Source organism: Euprymna scolopes, chromosome 22, assembly GCF_053919585.1.
Source record: "Euprymna scolopes isolate OS-2025 chromosome 22, ASM5391958v1, whole genome shotgun sequence".
In the NCBI taxonomy this organism is placed as follows: Eukaryota; Metazoa; Mollusca; class Cephalopoda; order Sepiida; family Sepiolidae; genus Euprymna; species Euprymna scolopes.
This window is the reverse complement of record NC_136503.1, coordinates 96,658,684-96,674,592: the sequence shown is the minus strand read 5'-3', so window position 1 is coordinate 96,674,592 and position 15,909 is coordinate 96,658,684. Positions and strand designations below refer to the sequence as shown.

Below are 15,909 nucleotides of genomic sequence, written 5' to 3'. Positions count from 1 at the left end.
CTCCCAAATATATCTCTATCTTTAAAAATAAACATTCGTTTATTTTATAAAGGTTAAAAAATCGCGTTGTCATTTGGTTTTAAAGTGTTAAATGTAACACGTCTCTTATTTGATTTTCAAATTTCACTCAACGCCTTTAATGGATAAACCTACCCAGACTTTCATATATATATATATATATATATATATATATATATATATATATATATATATATATGTATATGTATATATATATGAATCTCACAGATAAGAAATTCATTTGTATAATATGAATAGGTTAGATAAAGTAATTAAGAATAGAAAACTAAATATAGTATTTGTAACATGTCTTCTTCTTATGATTAAGGGAGGTGCTGTTTGATCAACACTGCTGGGGAGCCATGATGTAATACACTGTTTTGTTTTTAAACCCCGAAACATTGTTTCATGGTAAACAACTGATAATCCCTTAAATTATTATTAGCAATATAGTGAATTCAAGAGAGCAAGTTGATGCATTGATTGCAGGTGATTAAATGACTTACTGACTAGATAGTTTTCTATCGAATGATAAAAAATATTTTCTTTTGTAGAAGTTTAACGATTAAAAACTTCCAAGACTGTATATGTAGGCTTCATAATTCCTGCATTATTATTTTTTTGTGGATTATCCTCATTTTAATAGTTGCTGCTTTTATTTTTACCACGAATTAACAAGTGCATATGCAGAGAAGTATTCAATATCATACTGATTACATCTCCATCGCTTTATCCCGATGTACGAGATACTAACACAAATAAGGATGGAAATAATAATAAACTGAATCAGATATTTCTGTCATATTTGTTCCTATTGCATAATATAATTCTCAGTAGAATTAAATATTACATGAGCCTTAACTAAACATCCCTAAGCTAGCAAACATGCTTGTAACGTGAATATATATTGCTAAATAAATATTAAATACTAGCAGTTTCCTTTCCGGCATATCATCATAAATATTGCTGTAAAGTTATTTCCATAATTATTTCACAATTTGTGTCTGTAGAAAACAAATTCATAGCCAGGAAGTTTTTTTATTTCTCAAAGCAATCTTTCGAAATGGATCGTTTGTGTTGTATGAATCCGAAGTATTGTTGTGCCGAGCATCGCCGGTCGATGCCAAGTAATCTAAACGAGTCTACTGCAGACATTTTAACAGTCATCCCTGAACGCATTTACCATGTACTGGATAAGGAAGGCGAAAACAGGGCTGAAGCCCTTGATATATTGAAGGCCTTTGACAAAGTATGGCATAATAGGCTGCTAATGAGCATTAACTCGCACGGTATAACTGGACGAATACTAACTAGAAGTAGACCTGCTTAAACAATAGAAGCATACAGGTTGTCATTGACGGACGTACATCCAAGCAGAATAGCATTAATGCGGGAGTACCTCAGGAATCGATCCTTGGACCATTATTATTCCTGATTTTCATAAACGATCTCCCTGATAATATTCTGTCCAAGATGGGTATATCTGCTGATGATACAAATCTCTATAATATGCATGAGGGAAGAAGGGATGTACATAAATCTAAGACAATGGCAGAATCGTTAGAAAATGACCTCAATACTATAGCTGAATGCGCCCGCAAAGGAATGGTAACATTTAGTGCTAGTAAAACTAAGCTGCTCTCCTTTAACAATTACAAGACACCTTTCCAACTGTCTACATCAATGACAAATATAACCCCCACCTGAAAATTCTATCTTCAAACTACTCCGCCTAACATTTGCGGGCAATATAAACTGGAAAATACATAGAGGACATTGCAAAGGCTGCTGCAGAAGGTGGGTTCCCTCTATCGAACATGAAGACTACCCTCACCTGAGAGTATTCTGTACTTTACAACGCCATCATTCGCCCATTGATGGGGTATTGTTTCCACATCTGGGCTGGTTCATCTACCACAAGTCTCTCCCTCTTAAATAAAGCCCAGAAAAAGAGTTGTCAATCTAATCGGTCCCACTTTATTAACTAAGGTCCAGCCCCTGTTATACCACTATCAGCCGGTCACTGGGGTGTGACCGACAGACGTGTTATAGTAAATGTCTTAAAGCGGTCTCATGAAGACATGAAGCTGGGCCAGTCATTAGGGTTTGTGTAGTAAGAAGAAAATCATACCTGAGATGTTGGTTTTGGGTGTGGCTCCTTTCTTTTCTCAAGATGATCTCTTCACCCTGGTGGCATTCTGGTGGGAATCTTCATCTCTTTGTCCTCAGGGCCGCCTTTCGACTACAGACATTTATGAAGGCATTCATGGCAGACACAAGAAAAATGACACGCGACACAATTGTAATATACAAAGGTATAACTAACTATTTTATTTTACATTAGAGATACAATATATATTACAAAAAAAACAATTTACAATTAATTTTTACAATAGGCTTTTCGAAGCTAACTAACCTACCCTAACTAGTGTTGAGGGAGGGGGTGGCCCCCCCTCATTTACGGAGAGACAGTCTATGCGTCCTCACATCATGGTGGTCGTGCAGGAAAGAGACAGAAAGATAGCAAGGGGATTATGGGAAGGGGTTTCTTTGTATCTCTACGCTCATGGACAATTTACCACCCGTCCATGCTGCAGAGTGTGTTAGAAACAGTGGCACAAGAAAATAGTGCCACATCCCTCCTATGCTATCCGAAATTTATGAGTATTCATAAATTTCAGAAGTCCCTAATTTTCCGTGAATGGTGCGTCAACCGGCCGTCAGCAATCAATGTCCCCATGCTCTACGTTCCATCAGGAACTCAGTGAAGCAAGTTATTTTTTCCACCAGGCTCCTGGTAGACTGGTATACTGCTTCAAATACCAGAGAGGGTAATCATCCTCGCCCTCCATCGAGGCAATGACCTCATGATTTCAGTTACTGGATTTACACTTTCTTAAGCAACCAGTATAATATTTTTTAACAAAGCCGGATTTTACGTGAGTTCATCACGCCGACCTATACGTATTTCACTAAGCCGGATTGTACGTGAGTTTATCACGCCGACCTATACGTATTTCACTAAGCCGGATTCTACGTGAGTTTATCACGCCGACCTATACGTATTTCACTAAGCCGGATTGTACGTGAGTTTATCACGCCGACCTATACGTATTTCACTAAGCCGTATTCTACGTGAGTTTATCACGCCGACCTATACGTATTTCACTAAGCCGGATTGTACGTGAGTTTATCACGCCGACCTATACGTATTTCACTAAGCCGGATTGTACGTGAGTTTATCACGCCGACCTATACGTATTTCACTAAGCCGGATTGTACGTGAGTTTATCACGCCGACCTATACGTATTTCACTAAGCCGGATTCTACGTGAGTTTATCACGCCGACCTATACGTATTTCACTAAGCCGGATTCTACGTGAGTTTATCACGCCGACCTATACGTATTTCACTAAGCCGGATTCTACGTGAGTTTATCACGCCGACTTATACGTATTTCACTAAGCCGGATTCTACGTGAGTTTATCACGCCGACCTATACGTATTTCACTAAGCCGGATTCTACGTGAGTTTATCACGCCGACCTATACGTATTTCACTAAGCCGGATTCTACGTGAGTTTATCACGCCGACCTATACGTTTTTTAATTTAGTCTGCATAACATTATTTTCGTAACTGGATTTACGCTCCCTTCAGCAACCAGTATAATGTATTTTAACCAAGTCGGAGTTACGTGACCTCATCACGCCGACCTATATGTATTCCAAGTTATTACTTCAGTTACTGGACTTACGCTCTCTTCAGCAACCAGTATAATGTATTTTAGATAAGTCGGGGTTACGTGACCTCATCACGCCGACCTATATGGATTTAGTAAAACCTTGGTCTTCAGAGGTTCTAATCCAATTAATTCTGTTAGAGCAAGGAGTCTGCCGCCGAGCGACCAATAAAAACTATCCACCACGGAATATTTATTAATTATATAAAGAATTAACTTAAGAAGGGCACTCAGCCTTCATGAGTTAGAATACTCAATTAGGGGGAAAAAATTTCCAAAAATAAACAATTCAGAAACCTGGTATACATTAAATCAATGAAATAGGGTGTTAACAATTTTTTTTCTTAAAAAGAAAACATTTTTAAAAAATCATTTCAGAGCACCTCGGTCACAATTAGAATTTGTTTACACAATGCAAACGCATTTCAGTTATTACATTCATAATTAACTTTTTCCCAAATTTCAGGGTACATTTAAAAAGTATATGTATTTTTTCAAAACTTGATTTACAAAAGATCATTAAAATTTAATTCCAAAATTTAAAAATTATTTCAAGTATTTTGGTTCATCGTTAAAATCAATTTATGTTAATTAACTTCTTTCCAAAGTAATTCATTTATTATTATAAAAACCAATCTTCTCAAAAGGTCATAAACTTCGAATAGACCCATTTTTCGTAATACAATTCAAAAATTATTCCAAACATTTGGTTCATTATTAAAATTAATCTTCCGAAAAGATCATAGACAATTCATTTTGAATCAATTCACCCTTCACAATGAGATTCAGAAACATCCCAAATTTTTTCATTTCGTAATTATTATTTTTAAAATTCAGTGTACATTTAAAGTTATTTAATTGATTCTTAAAAATCATTTCTTCTTATAGGTCATTATCAAGGTCATTTCGAATTCAGAAACATTTCACGTTAATTAACTTTATTTTCCAAAGTAATTATTTTATCATTTAAAAGCAATTCTTTTCCTAAACTCACTCACAAGGATTATTTCGAATTAATAAACTCCCGCCACACCTGGGAGTTACATTAGTTAACGACCAGTTCTGTATAGTTAAAAGCTCGAAAAAATTAAAATTTCAATTAAAGAGAGATCTTTCTAGACTGAGGAAATCTTTTTTTTTTCTTAAGAATTAATTCAATTTTATGTATATACTCCTCAGTCAATATTTCAGGGACCCCTATCATACGGTCCAATTTCAAATAAACCTTCAATTAAAGAATTTGCTCGAATAATTCTTCCTTAAAATCATCTAGAGTTCAGGAAAATCTCTTTCGTTAGTCAAACAATATTTCCTTAGAAATTATTAAAAATTCAGAGAATATTCGAAATGTAATAGCGTAATTTTTTCTTTAAGAAAAACTATGAACATTTCAGAGAACTCTCAAAAAATGAACGTAATCATGTAACAGTTGGCTTTTCCAAACACTCGAAGACTTCAAAAAAAGTACTTTAAGTGCTGTTTGAATAATCGTCTCAGTTTTTATTTTTAATAAAAAAACAATTGAAGACATCATTTAATGTAATTTAACGAAGCATAAATAATTTTGTTCTTTAAACTTGGTAGAAAAATTTAAAAAAACTCCAAGTTAATTCGTTATTATATGCCCTCCTGCAATCAGCCATGGGGGTTTAGCTATACAATCATTAAAACGCAAGAGTAGAGAAAGAGAATGAGGGGAAAAAGAAGGGGATAGAGGCAGAGCGATGCCATTACACACCCCACCACCCTCATAACACTATTACGTAATCTCACAAAAAAAAACTCGATTTTAAAAGTCACTCTCTCGTCCCCAAAAAAAGCTTGCAGAGGGTGAAAGAATGGTAGACAACACGATAGGTGGAGAAAGAGAGGAAGAGAAACAGAGGCAGGTCGCATTGTTCCCCCTACCCATCCCTCAACACCCTCACAAACACCATGACGAGGTCATCTTCGCTTCTTTCCTATGTGCGGCCATTGTTTTAAACAAATAAGTGACAAGTAGACATTAAACATTTCTACGAGTTTAAAACAAATAACTAAATAGAAAAACAATCTTATTTTGAACAATTTTGTAAAAGGCATTCTCACACAAAAAAAAACGTTCACATTATGTAATCCAAATTTTTAGCAATCCATTTTTTCTTTCCTTTTTTTAAACAGACAAATCAAAATTAATAAAAAAAAACATAATCAAATCAAAAAACCATATATGTTTCGGCATTAACTGCTAATCTAACCCGAAAAAAAAACACATCAACTGTTCATGGAATAAAATGTAATGTAAAAGTTCTATTTTTTTTCAAATCTGAATCTAACACTTGCAAAGTCAAAAGAATTTTTTAAAAAGTCCTATATTTTTATAAACCTGAAATAAAGATCAGATAAAAAATGTTAGGTATCCTTTATTTTCCTTCCTTTTTTTTTTTTAATTTATTTTTCGAGCTTCGTGTTTGAAGGATTTTTTTCTTTTTTTTTTTCATGTAATAACAAGATGCATAGATATACACACATATCGATATATATCCGGAGAGAGACAGAAAGAGAGAAAGCGTGAGAGAGAAAGAGATATTGCATATTCTAGAGACACTTTTTTCTCATCTCTGTTGTTTTGTTTGTTTTTTTTTTTTTGTGTGGGACACATTTCTTACTTTTTTTTTCGAAGGGTTACTTTCAATACTCTTCTTTTTTTTTTAAATCGATCTTCTGTAAACCGTTTTTTTTTTTTTTTTTGTAGGTGCAAGACAATTTTTTGTTCAGGTTCTGAATTTTCTTTTTGAGTGCGTTTTTTTTTTTTTTTTTTTTGTGCGCGTGTGTACTGGTCTGCCATTTTTTAAAAAATTTTGCCAGAAATAATAGTTTTTTCCGTTTTTAAAGACCGTGGACCATTTTTTTTTTTATTCGATTCGTCTAGTGGTCGTTATTTTTGGTTGTGCCGTGGGTTTAAGGGTCGAAATTATTTCCATGCTGGGAAACAATATGTTCTGGTCATAGTGCATCATTTATACTGCGACACAGATGCGACGAGATCCGTCTGGTAATTAACCAGGGTCAATCCTGCGTCTTAAGGCAACCATTTATACCACTATCAGCCGGTCACTGGGGTGTGACCGACAGACGTGTTATAGTAAATGTCTTAAAGCGGTCTCATGAAGACATGAAGCTGGGCCAGTCATTAGGGTTTGTGTAGTAAGAAGAAAATCATACCTGAGATGTTGGTTTTGGGTGTGGCTCCTTTCTTTTCTCAAGATGATCTCTTCACCCTGGTGGCATTCTGGTGGGAATCTTCATCTCTTTGTCCTCAGGGCCGCCTTTCGACTACAGACATTTATGAAGGCATTCATGGCAGACACAAGAAAAATGACACGCGACACAATTGTAATATACAAAGGTATAACTAACTATTTTATTTTACATTAGAGATACAATATATATTACAAAAAAAACAATTTACAATTAATTTTTACAATAGGCTTTTCGAAGCTAACTAACCTACCCTAACTAGTGTTGAGGGAGGGGGTGGCCCCCCCCTCATTTACGGAGAGACAGTCTATGCGTCCTCACATCATGGTGGTCGTGCAGGAAAGAGACAGAAAGATAGCAAGGGGATTATGGGAAGGGGTTTCTTTGTATCTCTACGCTCATGGACAATTTACCACCCGTCCATGCTGCAGAGTGTGTTAGAAACAGTGGCACAAGAAAATAGTGCCACACTGTCTCATGACCGTAATGTTGCATCCCTGTCCCTGTTTTACAAATATTTTAATGGAATGTGTTCTGATGAAATCGTTTCACTTGTAGCCCCCTCGTCGTACATATCCCCGACACACCCGCTTAGCAATCTATCTATATATCTATATAAGAGGCAAGTACGTCCAAAAATGGAGTACTGCTGCCACATCTTGACAGGAGCTGCTAAAAACAGCCTATCCTACCTTGACAGAATACAAAATAGACTTCGTGGCTTGGTAGGGGATGCCCTTTTCTCTTCCCTGCAACCTCTTTCCCACAGAAGAGACGTAGCGAGTCTGTCTTTGTTCTATCGTTATTTCCATGGCAAGTGCTCGTCTGAGCTCCATTCTCTGGTTCCCACTCGCTAATCTTTTTCAAAAAACACCCGACTAGCTGAAACCGCTGCCAAAAATTTCCCCCACTCTTTATCTGTGCCTAAATCAAAACGTAGATTCCATGAACAAAACTTCTTTCTTAGAACTGCACGCCTGTGGAACTCTGTTCCGCTTGCCTGTTTCCCACCCGACTGCAACCTGGATGTCTTCAAGTCCAACACAAACAAATTCCTGATGAGCCGTTCCCCTAAGTAATGACACCTTATCAATTCTCCAATACTATTGCTACACTATCCCATTGAGTACTGTACACACAATAACCCTTATCCTCGAGTGGCCATTGGGCCTTGATGAGAGGTGAACTGCATGTAAAAAAAAAAAATTAAAATAACATCTCACCCCTTCACTGTTGATGTCCCTAAATACCAGAAAGCTTTCAATTCTAATAGTTTCTTCCCTCGAACAGCTAGACTGTGGAATCCCCTTCCCGCTGCCTGCTTTCCTGGTTGTGCTGATATGCAGAAGTTTAAATGTATCATAAACAAATATCTTGTTAATCTCTCCTTGGCATGACCCCAAATAGTATCCCCTAATGTCCAAGTGGCGATATGCTTTGTAAGGGATGAACATGAGTAAAAGAAATGACCGTTATTGATATTTGGGAAAATAAAATGCCAGAAAGAATGTTATAAAAACGACAGAAATATTAAGAGATAAAATTATTCATGAAACGAGTTGTTTTTGAAGGCTATATCAATATTCGTAGGTGCATTGATTAAATTACTTTCTGACTAAATAGTTTTCTAAGGAATGATAAAAAATTATATATATATTTTTTTGTATAGTTTTAATGGTTAAAAACTTCCAAGAATATATATATATATATATATATATATATATATATATATATATATATATATATATATATATATATATAACTACTTCATTTACTCACATAAAATTAATATACGAAAGTATAAATTTATGGGTAAACTTTAAGTATTTACTTCAAAAGTGCTCAATACGTAGGTAGAACCAATTAGTTAGTTATACAATATATATGGCGATTAAGCTACACTGAATATTCCGCGTTTCATCCACTCTAGCATTCTTCAGGCTTATGCGCATAAGCCTGAAGAATCCTAGATCATATTTTATAACTATATATATATATATATATATTTTATAACTATATATATATATATATATATATATATATATATATATATATATATATATATATATATATACTAGCAGGGAGATCCGGCTTTGGATTGAATGATGATGAATGAATGTTTCACCCTCCCATAATAATATTGTCATCGAAATCGGTGATATCGCCCAATTGTTTAAAATTAAATCCATCGATTGCCTGCTCTAGTAAGGGAAATAGCGTGATTTGTCTACAATACATTGCAGTCGGCCACTAACCTGCGCTGTAAAGTATCTGTTGTTGGTTTATTAAATTACTAGTACTCCGCCTGGTATTGCCCGGTCGTGACATACGTTTAAATATTATATTTTGATTAATGCAGATTTATTTGCAGTAGAACCCCGGGATACGGCGGCCCTTGGATACGTCTCTTTTTTATTTTTTCAGGTGATAATATGAAATACTATGTTTTTCCAGCCTCTGGTAACGGTACTTCCCCCATCTTACTGCATTAATTATAATATTTTTTTTTATTAAATACATGTGCATCATGTACTGTATTGTATTTTGTTACAAATTCTTAATGCTGCATCTCGGGGTTCTACTTTATTATTTTATTACATTGAGCACAATATATAATAATGATTTAAAGAGTTTTTAAATAATGATTTAAAAAAATGTTTTTAAAAAATGGCTCGTGCGCCACTATCAAGAATCGAAACCTTAACGTTTCGCTTACGATTTACCGTTTCCTTTTGACGTAAATGCACGATCTTTGAAGAAATATTTGCTGCAAAATTAAAAGCCGAACTAATAGTTATTACGTTACGCATGCATAGTCGTAACGCCGTCGTTCGACGTTTACCTAGCAAATTTTTTTTTTTTTAAATTTTCACACTTTTGCGCCGATTTTTCCCGGTTAAAACGCAAATATAAAGTTTCACATTGGTTCGAAAACCCTATATATTTCAGGTCCGTATACCAAAAGCTGAAACAGGAATTTGAGAAGGCAAAATATTTTAAACAATGTATATGCGCATACATAAATATATATATATAGAAAGAGGTTTGTGTTTACTATAAGTTTTTTGTTCAAATATAACACAAGTATAAATCATGTAGAATATCCGCATCATTATAATTTAATGGTTAACTAAAGATAATCATCCAATAAGAAAAGAGAAAAGAAAAAAAACTAATAAGGAATTAATTAAAATTAATATTTAAAAGAATATGCAAATTTTCTAGATCTTTTGCTGATGAATGTATTTCAACGACCCATATATAACAAAGTTGCATTTTCTTTTTAAATAAACAGAAAAAAGTTCCCCTTTTTTCTTCTTGGTCGTCGGGCCGAGATCTTGTTCTGTTATAAAAGTGCAGTATCTGTTCCGGCAGATACTGCAATAAAGTTATATGTGGATATATATATACATATATATATATATATATATATACATGTATATGCATATATATACACACATATATACATATATATATATATATGTATATAGTAATTTATAAAATATATATGGCGATTAAGCTACACTGAATATTCTGTGTTTCATCCACTATAGGATTCGTCAGGCTTATGCGCGAATTCTGTGGTTGCTTCTTGTTTTTATATATGTTGAGGATTTCTAGTTAGCCAATCAGCTTTCTAGCATCCACCGCGTTCCTTCCTATCAGCCAATGGGCATGCATTTTATCGAACAAAGAATCTGTTTTAGAACTAGGTTAGTGGTTTAAGGTAGACGTTTTCCTTCCTTTATATATATATATATATATATATATATATATATATATATAAATACATGCACATATATATACACATGCACATATATATATATATATACATATATATGCATATATGTGTGATCGTTTATGTATATTCATGTTTATGTAATTTATTTATTTGTTTGTTTTCTATTGTTATTGTTAGTGTTAAAGCTATTTTGTATCGCTATCCTAGAGTAAGCTTTATTTTGTGAACACAGTTGTTTGCTATTTCTCGTCTACAGTTTAATAGATTTTGAGGTTCTTTAAAGTACAGGATAGCAAATTTTTCATGGAGGCATAATTTACATGGGTCGTCTAAATGTCTGCACGTGGTAGCTTGTCTCATTATTTTCCATTCGACTACCGGCGAATGTCCGCTTTTTATACGGTGTTTTTTATTTTATATTTATAAAAAAAACACCGTATAAAAACAACACTAAGCGAATAAATACTGGGAACTCAAATCGTGGATGAAACGCAGAATATTCAGTGTAGCTTAATCGCCATATATATTTTATAAATTACTAACTAGCTCTACCTACGTATTGAGCACTTTTGAAGTAAATACTTAAAGTTTACGCATAAATCTATACTTTCGTATATTAGGTTTATGTGAGTAAATGAAGTAGTTATATATATGTATATATATATATATATATATATATATATATATATACCTATATTTACATCCAAATACATGTTTTTTTTTTACACAGAGATGACCACTTATCAAGGCCCGGAAGCCACTCAGGGATAAGGGTTATTGCAAGTACATTATGTTAGTGAGGAGATTTGATGAAGTGTTTACTTAAGGGGGCGGTTCATTAGGAATTTGTTAACATTGGACTTGAAGACATCCAAGTTGTAGTCCGGAGGGAAGCAGGCAGACGGAACAGAGTTCCACAGGCGTGCAGTTCTAAGAAAGAAGCTTCGTTCATGAAATCCGCGTTTTGATTTAGGCACAGATATAGAGTGGGGGAAATTTTTCACAGTGGATTCAGCTAGAGTGGTGTTTTTTGTGAAAGATTGGCGAGGGGGGACCAGGGATTGGTGTTCAGACGAGCACCTGCCATGAAAATAACGATAAAACAAGGATAGGCTTGCAACGTCTCTTCTGTGGGAGAGGGGTTGCAGGGTAGAGAAAAGGGCATCCCCCACTAAACCACGAAGTCTATTTTGTACTCTGTCAAGGCATGATAGGCTTATACTAGCATTTCAGCCCGGCGTTGCCCGGGTGTTTGGATGTGTATGTTGAGCAAAAAAAAGTGGTAGTAGGAAGACAGGCTCAAACCCATACTGACAAAGGAGGAAAAGAACGGGGTAAACCTAACGTTTATGCTGTTACGACCACCGCCACACCGGAAGCGACATCTTTTTTAAATTAAGGCTAGACAATCTAAAGGAGAGGATAACTTTCAAATATATCGGCTAAGAAGTGTAAAATTTCAAAAATTTAGACCAGAAATTGTCTGAGCAATTTGGTAGAGACCGCAGAGGTCAATTTTTTTTTTTAACTTTGACCCCTATTATAACCCCTTAAAATTTATTGTAACTAAAATTTCAAGTGCGTAGACACAAAATTGTCGGAGAAGGGTTTTTTTCTTAGAAAGTCGCCCTTTTTTTATTTAGACGTATTATGTATTCATTTATTTATTATTCTTTAAAAACAGTAATCTACGGACATGCGTGTTTAAAAGCCCTATTCCTCTTCAGCGTAGCTTGACTGTTGGTAGGATTCGAACCTTGAACATTACTATCGTTTAAAAAATCAAAACAAAAACCACTTAAACAGATGAACGATAAAAACGAAACAGTAAATCGTCTATGGAAACGTAGCGGAGGGGATTAGGGCGCTGGACTGAAATACATACGGTCCAAGGTTCGAATCCTACCAACAGTCAAGCTACACTGAATAGGAGTAGAGCTCCGAAACACGCGTGTCCGTAGATTACTGTTTTTAAAAATAATAAATAAATACATATATATATACATATATATATATATATATGCATATACATATATATACATATATATATGTGTGTGTGTGTGGGAGCCCGGCGTTACCCGGGTGTTTGGAGGTGTGTGCAGAGTAAAAGAAAATTGGTAGTAGGAAGGCAGGCTCGAACCCGTATTGCGAAGGAGGAAAAAAACGTGAAAAATGTGACGTCTTTGCTGTTCCGACCCCCACCAAACCGGAAGTGACGTAAGTTTAAATTAGGGCTAGACAGTCGAAAAGAGGAGGGGCTTTTTGAAAATAGCGGCGAAAAAAGCGACCCCTCCTTGCTGAAAAGTGCCCAGTTGAGACTGAAGATAGTAATGTTTTTAGCCATTTTTTTCGATATTTGTCGTTTGAAGGGTCGTGCTGCAAAACAAAACTGATCTGGTGAAAATCCGTCGCCCCTGTCGAAAGTTTTAGGCAGACATGCCAACATACATACATAAATTTATATATTGGTAGCTCAAATTTTTGACCCAAACCGATTAAAAAGCTTGCTCTATCTCTGATTATCCTTTATGTTTAGACCAGAAATTGTTTGAGTAATTTGGTAGAGACCGCAGAGGTCAAATTTATTTTACTTTGACATCTATTATGACCCCTTAACATTTATTGTTTTGGGCTCAAATCCAGTTATTAAGTTAGATCTATGTCAAAGTAACCTATATCTAAAATTTCAAGTGTTTATACTCAAAATTGTCGGAGTAGTTTGGTAGAGTGCTGAAAGGTGAAATCATTGAACTTTGACCCCTTAACAGCCAAATTTCTGACCGAAAACCGATTAAAAAGATTTTCCCAAATCTCAGTACACTGTAAATTTCGAGGCTGTAGACTGGAAATTGACAAAGTTATTGCATAGGGAAATGTACACAGACGGACACAAAGACAGACAGACAGAAATAAACTTTCACTTTTATAGATATACAAGCAATATTGTCCGGCTTTGTACGAGCCTTATGTCCTAGTCATAATTTTATGTGCATATGTATATATTAAAAAGTGTGAATATGTACGGTAATGCCTTTCTATATAATAGGCCTCCTTAACTATTATAGAGAAATATTGGTAGAGACCGCAGAGGTCGATTTTTTGTAACTTTGCCCCTCAATTTTGACCCTCATTGGTTCGCCTCAAATTATATTAAAATGTTGGGCCCATGTCCAAGTAACCCACATCTAAATTTCCAGTGTTTATACCCAAAATTCTCGGAGGAGTTTGGTAGAGTTTGTAAAGGTCAGCTTTGTAAACTTTGGCCTTTTGCCAGTCAAAATTTCGGCAAAAAACTGAGTTAAAAGCTTGCTGTATGTCTGAATACCCTTTATGTAAAATTTCAAATATTTAGACTCAAAATTGGCTTAATAGTTTGCTAGAGACTGCAAAGGTAAAATCTTTTGGCCATTGCCCCTTTAGAAGCCAAATTTGTAGCAAAAAAAAAAAAAGCAACAAAAAAAAACGATTAAAAACCTTGCCCTATGTACGAATACACTTTATGTAAGATTTCAGATATTTAGACAAAAAATTGTATGAGTAATTTGGTAGAGACCGTAGAGATCAATTTTTAAAAAAGTTTGACCGCTATTATAACCCTTAACATTTATTGTTCTCGGCTTAAATTGAATTATAAAGTTAGATCCATGTACAAGGAACGTATATCTAATATTTCAAGTGTTTAGACCCAAAATTGTCGGAGGAATTTGGTAGAGTTATCAAAGGTCAAATTGTTGAACTTTGACCTTTAACAGCAACATTTTTGGTCAAAAACCGATTAAAAAGATTTTCCCGAATCTCAATGTTTCGTATCTAAAATTTTGAGTCGGCAAAAACCAAAAACAAAAAAAAAAACAAAAAAAAACGGCCAATTTCTTAAATTTTACCCCTATTATGAGCCCTTAACATTTATTGTTTCGGGCTGAAATTATTAAGTTCAATCCATGTCCAAGGAAGATATATCTAAAATTTCAAGTGCGTAGACCCAAAATTTTCGGAGGAAGTTGGTAGAATTCTGAAAAGGTCAAATTGTTGAACTTTGACGCCTTACCAGCCAAATTTCTGCCCCTAAACCGATCCCAAAGATTTCCCCAAATCTCAGTACCCTGTATATCAAATTTCGAGTCTGTAGACTAAAAATTGACAGAGTTATTGCAACGGGAAATGTACACAGACAGACGCAAAGACACGTTCACTTGTATAGATATATAGATAGATATAAATAGGTTGGACGCAGTACGTTGTAATGATTTAAAAAGTTGAAAAAGGAAAAAAAGAGACTTGTGCGTCACCAACGAAAATCGAAAACAAAATGTTAAGCTCACGATTTATTTTTGCCTCTGTTGACAATGACTTGGGTCTGAAGACATTTATAATGCAAGGCTAAAACTTAAAACATGAACCAATAGCTACTACATTATGCATTCGTAATGCCGGCGTTCGACCTTCACCTGGCAAATTTCAATTTTTTTTTCACACTTTTGCACCGTTTTTCCCGGGCAAACCCAAATATAAAGTTTCGGATTGATTCAAATACCTTATATATGAAGTTCCCTGTCTGAAGACCAAAAATTCTATGAGAAGTTTGGTTGGAAAAATTTATTTATCAAAAATATATACGTATATATAAATACATATGGAAACAGTTTTGTGTTTACTATAAACGTTTTACGCAAATATTATGCAAGTATAAATCATGTAGAATATCTGCATTAATATAATTACACATAATAGTTAACTAAACATGATTATCCCATTAGAAACCGAATAAACTAATAAGGAGTTAATTAAAATGAATGTTTACAAGAATATGCAAATAGACTAGATCTTTTGCTAGTGAATACAATTACACAGCCGATATATAACAAAGCTATATTTTTATTTTTAAATAAATAGAAAAGAGAGTTGCTTTTTTTCTGCTGTTCTCGGTCTTCGGACCGGGATCAATTCATACTGAGAGAATTACTATTTTTTTGGATATTGCCAGAGTTCCCTCTTTTTATCCTTGTTTTAGGGGGGGGGCTGGTTTAACCCCACATTAAAAATGACCTTGTGTCTAATTTGCTTTCGTGGGGAAGCAAATAAATACATAAATAAATAGAAAAAAGGATTGCCTTTTTCCTGTTGTTCTTGGACTTCGGGCCGGGATTTGTTCCGGCAGATACTGCAAT

At 34.7% G+C, this 15,909-nt stretch overlaps 1 protein-coding gene across 1 annotated transcript in view; it reads right to left on the bottom strand.

Annotated features, from left to right (window-relative positions):
- LOC145243549 (type-1 angiotensin II receptor A-like) overlaps window positions 1-15,909 on the bottom strand; it is a 1,077,320-nt gene that overhangs the window by 43,807 nt on the left and 1,017,604 nt on the right. The gene's annotated exons all lie outside the window — the stretch shown is intronic.